This window comes from Somniosus microcephalus, chromosome 5 (assembly GCF_052327205.1).
Source record: "Somniosus microcephalus isolate GS21.2 chromosome 5, FLI_Smic_1.0, whole genome shotgun sequence".
NCBI lineage: Eukaryota > Metazoa > Chordata > Chondrichthyes > Squaliformes > Somniosidae > Somniosus > Somniosus microcephalus.
This window is the reverse complement of record NC_140991.1, coordinates 29,981,649-29,993,761: the sequence shown is the minus strand read 5'-3', so window position 1 is coordinate 29,993,761 and position 12,113 is coordinate 29,981,649. Positions and strand designations below refer to the sequence as shown.

Sequence of the window (12,113 nt, the reverse complement as noted above, 5' to 3'; positions counted from 1 at the left end):
TGTGTGGGGTGTGTATGTGTGTGTGTTGTATTTGTGTGGGGTGTGCGTGTGTGTTGTATTTGTGTGGGGTGTGCGTGTGTTGTATTTGTGTGGGGTGTGCGTGTGTGTTGTATTTGTGTGGGGTGTGCGTGTGTTGTATTTGTGTGGGGTGTGCGTGTGTTGTATTTGTGTGGGGTGTGTGTGCGTTGTATTTGTGTGGGGTGTGTATGTGTGTGTGTTGTATTTGTGTGGGGTGTGTGTGTGTTGTATTTGTGTGGGGTGTGTATGTGTGTGTGTTGTATTTGTGTGGGGTGTGTGTGTGTTGTATTTGTGTGGGGTGTGTGCATGTGTGTGTTGTATTTGTGTGGGGTGTGCGTGTGTTGTATTTGTGTGGGGTGTGTGCATGTGTGTGTTGTATTTGTGTGGGGTGTGTGTGTGTTGTATTTGTGTGGGGTGTGCGTGTGTGTTGTATTTGTGTGGGGTGTGCGTGTGTTGTATTTGTGTGGGGTGTGCGTGTGTTGTATTTGTGTGGGGTGTGCGTGTGTTGTATTTGTGTGGGGTGTGTGTGTGCGTTGTATTTGTGTGGGGTGTGTATGTGTGTGTGTTGTATTTGTGTGGGGTGTGTGTGTGTTGTATTTGTGTGGCGTGTGTATGTGTGTGTGTTGTATTTGTGTGGGGTGTGTGTGTGTTGTATTTGTGTGGGGTGTGTATGTGTGTGTGTTGTATTTGTGTGGGGTGTGTGTGTGTTGTATTTGTGTGGGGTGTGTATGTGTGTGTGTTGTATTTGTGTGGGGTGTGCGTGTGTTGTATTTGTGTGGGGTGTGTATGTGTGTGTTGTATTTGTGTGGGGTGTGTGTGTGTTGTATTTGTGTGGGGTGTGCGTGTGTTGTATTTGTGTGGGGTGTGTATGTGTGTGTTGTATTTGTGTGGGGTGTGTGTGTTGTATTTGTGTGGGGTGTGTGCATGTGTGTGTTGTATTTGTGTGGGGTGTGCGTGTGTTGTATTTGTGTGGGGTGTGCGTGTGTTGTATTTGTGTGGGGTGTGTGTGTGCGTTGTAGTTGTGTGGGGTGTGCATGTGTGTGCATTGTATTTGTGTGGGGTGTGTATGTGTGTGTGTTGTATTTGTGTGGGGTGTGTGTGTGTTGTATTTGTGTGGGGTGTGTATGTGTGTGTGTTGTATTTGTGTGGGGTGTGTGTGCTTGTGTGTGTGTTTGTGTGGGGTGTGTGTGTTGTATTTGTGTGGGGTGTGTGTATGTGTGTGCATGGGGGATGTTGTATTTGTGTGGGGTGTGCGTGTGTTGTATTTGTGTGGGGTGTGTGTGTGTTGTATTTGCGTGGTATGTGTGTGTGTTGTATTTGCGTGGTATGTGTGTGTGTTGTATTTGTGTGGGGTGTGTATGTGTGTGCGTTGTATTTGTGTGGGGTGTGCGTGTGTTGTATTTGTGTGGGGTGTGTGTGTGTTGTATTTGCGTGGTATGTGTGTGTGTTGTATTTGCGTGGTATGTGTGTGTGTTGTATTTGTGTGGGGTGTGTATGTGTGTGTGTTGTATTTGTGTGGGGTGTGTGTGTGTTGTATTTGTGTGGGGTGTGCGTGTGTTGTATTTGTGTGGGGTGTGTGTGTGTTGTATTTGTGTGGGGTGTGCGTGTGTTGTATTTGTGTGGGGTGTGCGTGTGTTGTATTTGTGTGGGGTGTGTATGTGTGTGTGTTGTATTTGTGTGGGGTGTGTGTGCGTTGTATTTGTGTGGGGTGTGTATGTGTTGTATTTGTGTGGGGTGTGCGTGTGTTGTATTTGTGTGGGGTGTGTATGTGTGTGTGTTGTATTTGTGTGGGGTGTGCGTGTGTTGTATTTGTGTGGGGTGTGTGTGCGTTGTATTTGTGTGGGGTGTGCGTGTGTTGTATTTGTGTGGGGTGTGCGTGTGTTGTATTTGTGTGGGGTGTGTATGTGTGTGTGTTGTATTTGTGTGGGGTGTGCGTGTGTTGTATTTGTGTGGGGTGTGTGTGTGTTGTATTTGTGTGGGGTGTGTGTGTGTTGTATTTGTGTGGGGTGTGTGCATGTGTGTGTTGTATTTGTGTGGGGTGTGCGTGTGTTGTATTTGTGTGGGGTGTGCGTGTGTTGTATTTGTGTGGGCTGTGCGTGTGTTGTATTTGTGTGGGGTGTGTGTGTGCGTTGTAGTTGTGTGGGGTGTGTGCATGTGTGTGTGCATTGTATTTGTGGGGTGTGTATGTGTGTGTGTTGTATTTGTGTGGGGTGTGTGTGTGTTGTATTTGTGTGGGGTGTGTATGTGTGTGTGTTGTATTTGTGTGGGGTGTGTGTGTGTTGTATTTGTGTGGGGTGTGTGTTGTATTTGTGTGGGGTGTGCATGTGTGTTGTATTTGTGTGGGGTGTGTGCATGTGTGTGTGTGTTGTATTTGTGTGGGGTGTGTGCATGTTGTTGTGTCGGTACCTTTCTACCTAGACACAATTTAGGACTCAGAACTCAGAGATTCAAACATGAAGTGCTTTATTGGAAGGAAAGGAAGTTCACAGAAATTCACAGAAATTCACAGAAACCCCACAGTGCAGATAGAGGCCATTTCGGCCCATCGAGCCTGCACCGACACATATCCCACCCGATCCCCGTAATCCCTACACCAACACATATCCCACCCTATCCCCGTAACCCCACGTATTTAATCCCCCTAGCACTAAGGGTCAATTTTATCATAGCCAATCAACCTAACCCGCACCTCTTTGGACTGTGGGAGGAAACCGGAGCACCTGGAGGAAACCCACGCAAACACGGGGAGAATGTGCAAACTCCACACAGACAGTCACCCGAGGCCGGATTTGAACCCGGGTCCCTGGCGCTGTGAGGCAACAGTTCTGGAGAGTTCCGAACAAAGAGAGCTAAACTTAACAGAGAACACCCAACCATTTATCTCCTGTGACAGCGCCACCACAGGTGGGAGGAGAACACACAATAGAACACACAATACATAACATTTCCTCCCCTCTTAAATGGAAGGTCCACATTATTCCTCAACAGGTAAGTTACTTTCAATGCACTCAACGACCCTAGGGTAGAGGTAGACTGCCTCAAACCCTGACTTTACCCTGGGGTTTATTCTGCCCCAGTCTTGTGGGTAAGTCACTAAGCCTACAGATCCAAGCGTCTTGGAGGCCGCCGCTCTCTGACAGGATACTGGTGGTCATCGCTGGCTTCCACAGCAGTAGGCATTGACACAGGCCTGGATGGAGAAGGTGCCTGTGTCAGTTGAAAGTCAGGAGTTTGCACAGGTGGAACAGTCTCTTTGACTTCCTGTGTTGGAGAAGAGCACTGTGGCAAAGGATGCTAGTTTGCGGTATCATCCGGAAACAGTTCAGGCCAACCAGCCGTTGGAGCCTCTGTGGCTGTCTCTGCTCCTAGCAACAGTTGATCTGTGTGTCTTCTCCAGACGACGTCCTCAGCAGTCTCAACCGTGTAAGACACAGGGCCCGTCTGTGCGATCACCGTAGCAGGAACCCATTTCGGTCCAGTGTTGTAGTTTCGAGCTAGGACGTGCTCTCCAGGGGGAAACCGTCTCTCCTTGGCTCTTTTCTCTCTCTTTTCAACTTGAGCTTGTTGTTGACAATGGGCAACCTGTTCTGCCCTTGGAGGTTTGAGTAAGTCAAAACTTGTCCGCAACTGCCTCTTCATCATGAGCGAAGCGGGGGAAGTTTTGGTTGTGGACATTAAACCTGACAGCAAGCCGAAGTTTCACAAAGCCCGACCTGTACCCTATGCAATTAGGCCAAAAGTTGAGGCTAACTTGGAGGCCTTAATCGAGAATGGAGTCCTGGAGCCTGTGAGCGTGAGCAAATGGGCCATACCCATTGTTCCTGTCCTGAAAAAGGATGGATCTGTTCGAATCTGCGGGGATTTTAAAGTGACTATTAACCTGGTGCTGTCTGCGGAACAGTACCCTCTTCCCCTCATTGATGATCTTTTTACGGGCCTGGTCGGAGGTCGCTGTGATGAGGTCTACCACGGCAGAGAAAACAATTGAGAAACTTGGTGAGATGTTCAGCCGTTATGGCTCACCGGAACAACTCGTAAGTGACAACGGTCCACAATTTGTATCACAGGAGTTTGCAACCTTCCTGCATGTGAATGGTGTCCAATACATCAGGTCTGCGCCCTATCATCCCTCTACTAACGGCTAGGCAGAAAGGTTCGTGCAAACTTTGAAGCACGCCTTGAAGGCATCGCAAGGTCAGGGCTCAATCCACCAACGTCTGAACAGCTTCCTGTTGTCCTACAGGAACGAGCCGCATGCCACAACCAAAACTTCCCCCGCTTCGCTCATGATGAAGAGGCAGTTGCAGACAAGTTTTGACTTACTCAAACCTCCAAGGGCAGAACAGGCTGTCCATTGTCAACAACAAGCTCAAGTTGAAAAGAGAGAGAAAAGAGCCAAGGAGAGACGGTTTCACCCTGGAGAGCACGTCCTAGCTCGAAACTACAACACTGGACCGAAATGGGTTCCTGCTACGGTGATCGCGCAGACGGGCCCTGTGTCTTACACGGTTGAGACTGCTGAGGATGTCGTCTGGAGAAGACACACAGATCAACTGTTGCTAGGAGCAGAGATAGCCACAGAGGCTCCAACGGCTGGTTGGCCTGAACTGTTTCCGGATGATACCGCAAACTAGCATCCTTTGCCACAGTGCTCTTCTCCAACACAGGAAGTCAAAGAGACTGTTCCACCTGTGCAAACTCCTGACTTTCAACTGACACAGGCACCTTCTCCATCCAGGCCTGTGTCAATGCCTACTGCTGTGGAAGCCAGCGATGACCGCCGGTATCCTGTCAGAGAGCGGCGGCCTCCAAGACGCTTGGATCTGTAGGCTTAGTGACTTACCCACAAGACTGGGGCAGAATAAACCCCAGGTTAAAGTCAGGGTTTGAGGCAGTCTACCTCTACCCTAGGTTCGTTGAGTGCATTGAAAGTAACTTATCTGTCGAGGAATAATGTGGACATTCCATTTAAGAGGGGAGGAAATGTTATGTATTGTGTGTTCTATTGTGTGTTCTCCTCCCACCTGTGGTGGCGCTGTCACAGGAGATAAATGGTTGGGTGTTCTCTGTTAAGTTTAGCTCTCTTTGTTCGGAACTCTCCAGAACTTCCTTTCCTTCCAATAAAGCACTTCATGTTTGAATCTCTGAGTTCTGAGTCCTAAATTGTGTCTAGGTAGAAAGGTACCAGCACAACAAGTGACAACGAGGAGCGGATGAATCTGCGTACGTTACGGGTGCAGTGAGTAAACAGAAAATTTAATTTGAAACGTGAGATAGCTACTATATTAGGAAACATCGGTGATTTTGGTGAAAATGTGGAGCAATGGAGCGCTTATACAGAACGTTTTGACTATTTTGTATTGGCGAATGCGGTGGCAAATGAAAAGGTTGTGCCTACCTTTTTGAGTGTAATCGGACCGAAGACATTCAATTTACTTCGCAGCCTCGTGCAACCAGATAAGCCAGGAACTAAAACATATAAGCAACTAGTGGAAATTCTTGGAGCACATTTTTCACCAAAACCTCTGGTTATTGCTGAGAGATTTAGATTTCATAAACGGAATCAAGAGGAGGGGGAATCAGTGACGATGTTTATTGCTGCTTTAAAAAGGTTGTCGGAACACTGCCAGTTCAAGGAGGTGCTGAATGACACCATTAGAGACAGACTTGTGTGTGGTCTGCAAAATGCAGCCACACAGAAGCGCCTTCTTACTAAGGACAACCTTACTCTTGAAAAGGCCATTGAAGTTAGTGTCTCCATGGAGATGGCGGAAAAGGAGGCTCACCAGTTGAGTTCCGAACAAAGAGAGCTAAACTTAACAGAGAACACCCAACCATTTATCTCCTGTGACAGCGCCACCACAGGTGGGAGGAGAACACACAATAGAACACACACAACACACACACACATGTGTTATGTATTATTTGTGTGGGGTGTGTGTTGATTATATAATAGTGTCAGCTGTGGCTCAGTGGTAGAACTCTCACCTCTGAGTCAATATTTGCTCTCTCGGGTGGACGTAAAAGATCCCATGGCACTAATTTGAAGAAGAGCAGGGGAGTTAGCCTCGGTGTCCGGGCCAATGTTTATTCTCAATCCACTTGCCTGGATGAGTGCAGCTCCAACAACATTCAAGAAGCTCGACACCATCCAGGACAAAGCAGCCCGCTTGATTGGCACCCCATCCACCACCTTAAACATTCACTCCCTCCACCACCGGCGCACCGTGGCTGCAGTGTGTACCATCTACAAGATGCACTGCAGCAACTTGCCAAGGCTTCTTCGGCAGCACCTCCCAAACCTGCGACCTTTACCACCTAGAAGGACAAGGGCAGCAGGCGCATGGGAACACCACCACCTCCAAGTTCCCCTCCAAGTCAACACACCATCCTGACTTGGAAGTATATTGCTGTTCCTTTATCGTCACCGGATCAAAATCCTGGAACTCCCACCCTAACAGCACTGTGGGAGTACCTTCTCCACATAGACTGCAGCGGTTCAAGAAGGCGGCTCACCACCATCTTCTCAAGGGCAATTAGGGATGGGAATAAATGCCGGCCTTGCCAGCGACGCCCACATCCCAGGAATGAATATAAAAAATATCGACATCACTTTAAAAAAAACAGATTATCTGGTCATTATCACATTTGTGGGAGCTTGCTGTGCGCAAATTGGCTGCCACATTTCCTACATTATAACAGTGACTACTTTCTTTTCTTTCTATGAGGAAATTTCCCAATGTAAAATTCTCCTATTAAAGTAGGTTAACACATTGGGCAGCTGGCTGACTCATCTGTCGTTTTTGGCACCTGTTCCATGGGTGGAGGTGTTAAGATGTTGAACTGGATTGTGTAGGCTGCTTGTGACTCACTTTCTAAATTCTGAGTTTAAACACAAAAAACAGAAAAATGTTGGAAATGTACAGCAGACCAGCCCAAGAACATAAGAAATAGCAGCAGGAGTCGGCCAATTGGCCCTTTGAGCCTGCTCCGCCATTCAGTAAGATAATGGCTGATATTCCACCTCATCTCCATTTTCCTGCACAATCCCCATATCCCTTGATTCCCTTAATATTCAAAAAATCTTATCAATCTCTGTCTTGAATATACTCAACGACTGAGGCTCCACAGCCCTCTGGGGTAGAGAATTCCAAAGATTCACCACCCTCTGAGTGAAGAAATTTCTCCGCATCTCAGTCTTAAATGGCCGACCTCTTATTCTGAGACTGTGACCCCTGGTTCGCGACACTTAGCCATGGGAAACATCCTCCCTGCATCTACCCTGTCGAGCCCTGTAAGAATGTTGTATGTTTCAAGAATTTTGTATAGTACAGCACAGAAGGAGGCCATTCAGCCCATCGAGTCTGCCCTAGCTCTTTCGAAGAGCAATCCAATTAGTCCCACTTCCCCCCTCTCTTTCCCCATATCCCTACAATATTATTCTCCTTCAAGTATTTAACCAGTTCCCCTTCGAAGGCTACTATTGTCTATGTAGCCAGCGCCCTATCAGGCAGTGCGTTCCAAATTAGGAAGTTAGGAGCGGAAACATCCTCGGGGTTCAAAGCATGGGCACAAATCGCTTCGGCTTTGCCTTCGTGATTTCAGCCACTGGCTCCCCTGGGTTTAGGGGTTGCCAACCCCCCCAAGATTGCCCTGGAGTTTCCAGGAATTGAAAACGAATCTCCAGGACACCGCTGCCAGCAACATCCCGGGAGAGAAATCATAGGGGCAGTAAAAAAAAAAAATCTGTTTTATAAAAAAAAAAAAATTATTTGATCACTTTTGTTTATTAGTTATAAAAATATTGGACAGGGGGAAGAAAGGTTGTTTGGTTGATTCTTAACTGTCAGTCATTCGGGTAATGAAGAGCCTGTTGGCCTTCCAATCGGCGTGGGAAGGCGGGGCACCCCGAGGATGGACATGTTGGGCGACCAATGGCGTGAGTGTGGGGGCGGGGCATTCAGGGGCCGGAGGTCATGTGACGACACTCCCAAGTCTCTGGAGTGGAGCGGGACTTGAACCCAAAACTTTCTGATTCGCAGGTGAGCGTGCTTCACACTGAGCCACAGCTGACACCCAAAAACATAGAAACATAGAAGATAGGAGCAGGAGTAGGCCATGCGGCCCCTCGAGCCTGCTCCGCCATTTAATGAGATCATGGCTGATCATCCAAATTCAGTACCCGGTCCCTGCTTTCTCCCCATACCCCTTGATCCCTTTAGCCTTAAGAAATATATCCAATTCCTTCTTGAATATATTTAATGAATTGGCCTCCACCGCCTTCTGTGGTAGAGAGTTCTACAGGTTCACCACTCTGGGTGATGAAATTCCTCCTCATTTCTGTCCTAAATGGCCTACTCTTTATCCTTAGACTGTAACCCCTGGTTCTAGATTCCCCGACCATCGGGAACATCCTTCCTGCATCTAGTCTGTCCAGTCCTGTCAGAATTTTATAAGTTTCAATGAGATCACCTCTCATTCTTCTAAACTCCAGCGAGTACAAGCCCAACCGACCCAATCTCTCCTCATACGTCATTCCTGCCATCCCAGGTATCAGCCTGGTGAGTCTTCGAAAAGAGGTGACCAAAGGAGTGGAATGTCTATGAATGTTATTTATATGGACTTCCAGAAGGCATTTGATAAAAGTTCCCTGGGAAGAGACTGTTATCTAAAATTGATGTTCATGGAATCGAGGGCAATTTATTGACCTGTTTAGGAAATTGGCAAGAGCGGCAGGAGATGGAGAGTAGGGATAATGGGCAGGTACTCTAATTGGCAGGATGAGACTGGTGGTGTCCCGCAGGGATCGGTGTTGGGGCCTCAACTATTCAGCGTATTTATTTACGACTTAGATGACGATATAGAGAGCCACATTTCCAGGCTTGCCGATGACATAAAGATAGGCGGCATTGCAAGCAGTGTAGATGGAAGTATAAAATTACAGAGATATTAATAGATTAAGTGTGTGGGCAAAAACTGTGGCAGATGGATTTCAGTGCAGGCAAGTGTGAGGTCATTCGTTTTGGATCAGAGTACTTTCTAAATGGTGACAAGCTAGAAGCAGTGGAGGTCCAAAGAGACTTGAGGGTCCAGGTACATAGATCATTAAAATGTCATGAACAGGTACAGAAAATAATCAAAAAGGCTAATGGAATGCTGGCCTTTATATCTGGAGGACTAGAATACAAGGGGTTAGAAGTTATACTGCAGCTATACAAAGCCCTGGTTAGACCACACCTGGAGTACTGGGAGCAGTTCTGGGCACCACACCTTAGGAAGGGTATATTGGCCTTGGAGGGAGTGCAGCGTAGGTTTACCAGAATGTTACCTGGACTTCAAGGGTTAAGTTATGAGGAGAGATTACACAAACAAGGGCTGTATTCCGTGGAATTTAAAAGATTACGGGTGATTTGATCGACATTTTCAAGATATAAGGAAATAATCGGGTAGATCGAGAGAAACTATTTCCGCTGGTTGGGGAGTCTAGGACTAGGGGGCATAGTCTAAAAATTAGAGCCAGGTCTTTCAGGAGTGAAATTAGGAAACCTTTCTACACTCAATGGGTGGTAGAAGTTTGGGACTGTCTTCCGCAAACGGTAGTTGATGCTGGGTCAATTGTTAATTTTAAATCTGAGATTGATAGATTTTTGTTAACAAAAGGTATTAAGGGATATGGGGCAAAGACGGGTATATGGAGTTAGGTCACAGATCAACCATGATCTCATTGAATGGAAGAACAGGCTCGAGGGGCTAAATGGCTTAGAAACATAGAAAAATAGGAGTAGGAGTAGGCCATTCGGCCCTTCGAGCCTGCTCCGTCATTCAATACGATCATGGCTGATCCTCTATCTCAATACCATATTCCCGCTCTCTCCCCGAACCCCTTGATGCCTTTTGTGTCTAGAAATCTATCTATCTCCTTCTTAAATGTATTCAGTGACTTGGCCTCCACAGCCTTCTGTGGTAGAGAATTCCACAGGTTCACCACCCTCTGAGTGAAGACATTTCTCCTCATCTCAGTCCTAAATGTCCTACCCCGTATCCTGAGACTGTGACCCCCTCGTTCTAGACCCCCCAGCCAGGGGAAACATCCTCCCTGCATCCAGTCTGTCTAGCCCTATCAGAATTTTACACATTTCAATGAGATCCCCTCTCATTCTTCTAAACTCTAGTGAATACAGGCCTAGTTGACCAATCTCTCCTCATACTCCTGTTCCTGTGTTCCTATGCAGCTGTGTATTGTCCAATGGCAAGGGGAGCTGTGTATTGTCCAATGGCAAGGGGAGCTGTGTATTGTCCAATGGCAAGGGAAGCTGTGTATTGTCCAATGGCAAGGGGAGCTGTGCATTGTCCAATGGCAAGGGGAGCTGTGTATTGTCCAATGGCAAGGGGAGCTGTGTATTGTCCAATGGCAAGGGGAGCTGTGTATTGTCCAATGGCAAGGGGAGCTGTGTATTGTCCAATGGCAAGGGGAGCTGTGTATTGTCCAATGGCAAGGGGAGCTGTGTATTGTCCAATGGCAAGGGGAGCTGTGCATTGTCCAATGGCAAGGGGAGCTGTGCATTGCCCAATGGGAAGGTGAGCTGTGTGTTATCCAATGGCAAGGTGAGCTGTGTGTTATCCAATGGGAAGGTGAGCTGTGTATTGTCCAATGACAAGGTGAGCTCTCTCAATGTAGTGAAGTATGGAGGGGAGGATGGTGGTGAGCAGCCAGGCCAGAATTGTCTTTTTATGGCTAGACCGCCCTGTGTTGTGGAACTACAAGTGGACTTCCCTGTTGTGTCTGCTCACTGGCAGAAATCTGAAGTGTCACCATTCTGGTTTCCTAAGAGATCCAGCCCAAAGCATATTAAGTTGTTGCAGCACTCGCTTGTATCACACCTGTTCTGGATATTTGCTCACAGAACGGCACAAGAGGCTACACACTAAAGGTGAGAAGGGTGCAATGTGTGATATTTAAGGGCGTTGTTGGTTTACAGTGCGGCTTGAGCGAGTACAATGACAGACAAGTGTGCACGGAATGAGTGCACAGAGCACTTTAAACAGAAAATGCTGGAAATACTCAGCAGCTCAGGCAACACCTGTGGAGAAGAAAAAAGAAAGACTTGCCTCTCAGTAGCACCATTCACGACCTCAAGACGCCCCAACGTGTTTTACAGCCAATGAAGTACTTTTTGAAGTGTAGTCACTGTTGTAATGTGGGAAACGCGGCAGCCAATTTGCGCACAGCAAGCTCTCACAAACAGCAACGTGATAATGACCAGAGAGAAACAGAGTTAACATTTCAGGTCGGTGACCTTTCGTCAGAACTTCATGCTGTGGTTGAGGTTTTTTTTTAACCAGTGTTTTGTTGTCTACTTATCCGGAGTCTGAAAGGGTTTTGCAGGCGACCATGGCTGTCTTAGATGGAGGGTTCAGAGGTGACCTGATGGAGATTTCTTACTTGATTCACTTTGTAACCTGTCCTAATGTTGATCGTGAGGTGATCGTGAGGCGCTTGATTGGCACCCCATCCACCACCTTAAACATTCAGTCCCTCCACCACCGGCGTACCGTGGCTGCAGAGTGTACCATCTACAAGATGCACTGCAGCAACTCGCCAAGGCTTCTTCGGCAGCACCTCCCAAACCCGCAACCTCCTCCACCTCGAAGGACAAGGGCAGCAGGTGCATGGGAACACCACCACCTCCAAGTTCCCCTCCAAGTCACACAGCATCCTGATTTGGAAGTATATCGCCGATCCTTCATCGTCGCTGGGTCGAAATCCTGGAACTCCCTCCCTGAGAGCGCTGTGGGAGCACCTTCACCACACGGGCTGCAGCGGTTCAAGAAGGCAGCTCACCACCAGCTTCTCAAGGGCAATTAGGGATGGGCAATAAATGCTGGCCTTGCCAGCGACGCCCACATCCCATTAATGAATTTTTTAAAAAGGACCTCTATTTATACAACACCTGAGAAGAAACGTCCCAGAGAGCTTCGCGTGGATTGAATTAGTTTGACTGCCACGTTTGTCATTTTGTGCACAGCAAGAGCCCACAAACAGGACTGAGATGAATGAGCAGTTAAAGAGTTTTGTGATGGAGATTGTTAATGCC

At 47.5% G+C, this 12,113-nt stretch overlaps 1 protein-coding gene across 5 annotated transcripts in view; it reads left to right on the top strand.

The window, feature by feature from the left end:
- Positions 1 to 12,113, top strand: part of LOC147116981 (5'-AMP-activated protein kinase subunit gamma-2-like) — a 564,967-nt gene that overhangs the window by 110,854 nt on the left and 442,000 nt on the right. The window contains exon 1 of one of the 5 annotated variants that reach the window (XM_085987495.1): positions 10,800 to 10,949. The exons of the other annotated variants lie outside the window; for them this stretch is intronic. The gene's annotated coding sequence lies outside the window, so the exon portion shown is untranslated. Of the gene's footprint in view, positions 1 to 10,799; positions 10,950 to 12,113 lie in introns of those variants that run through there. 5 annotated transcript variants of the gene reach the window in all.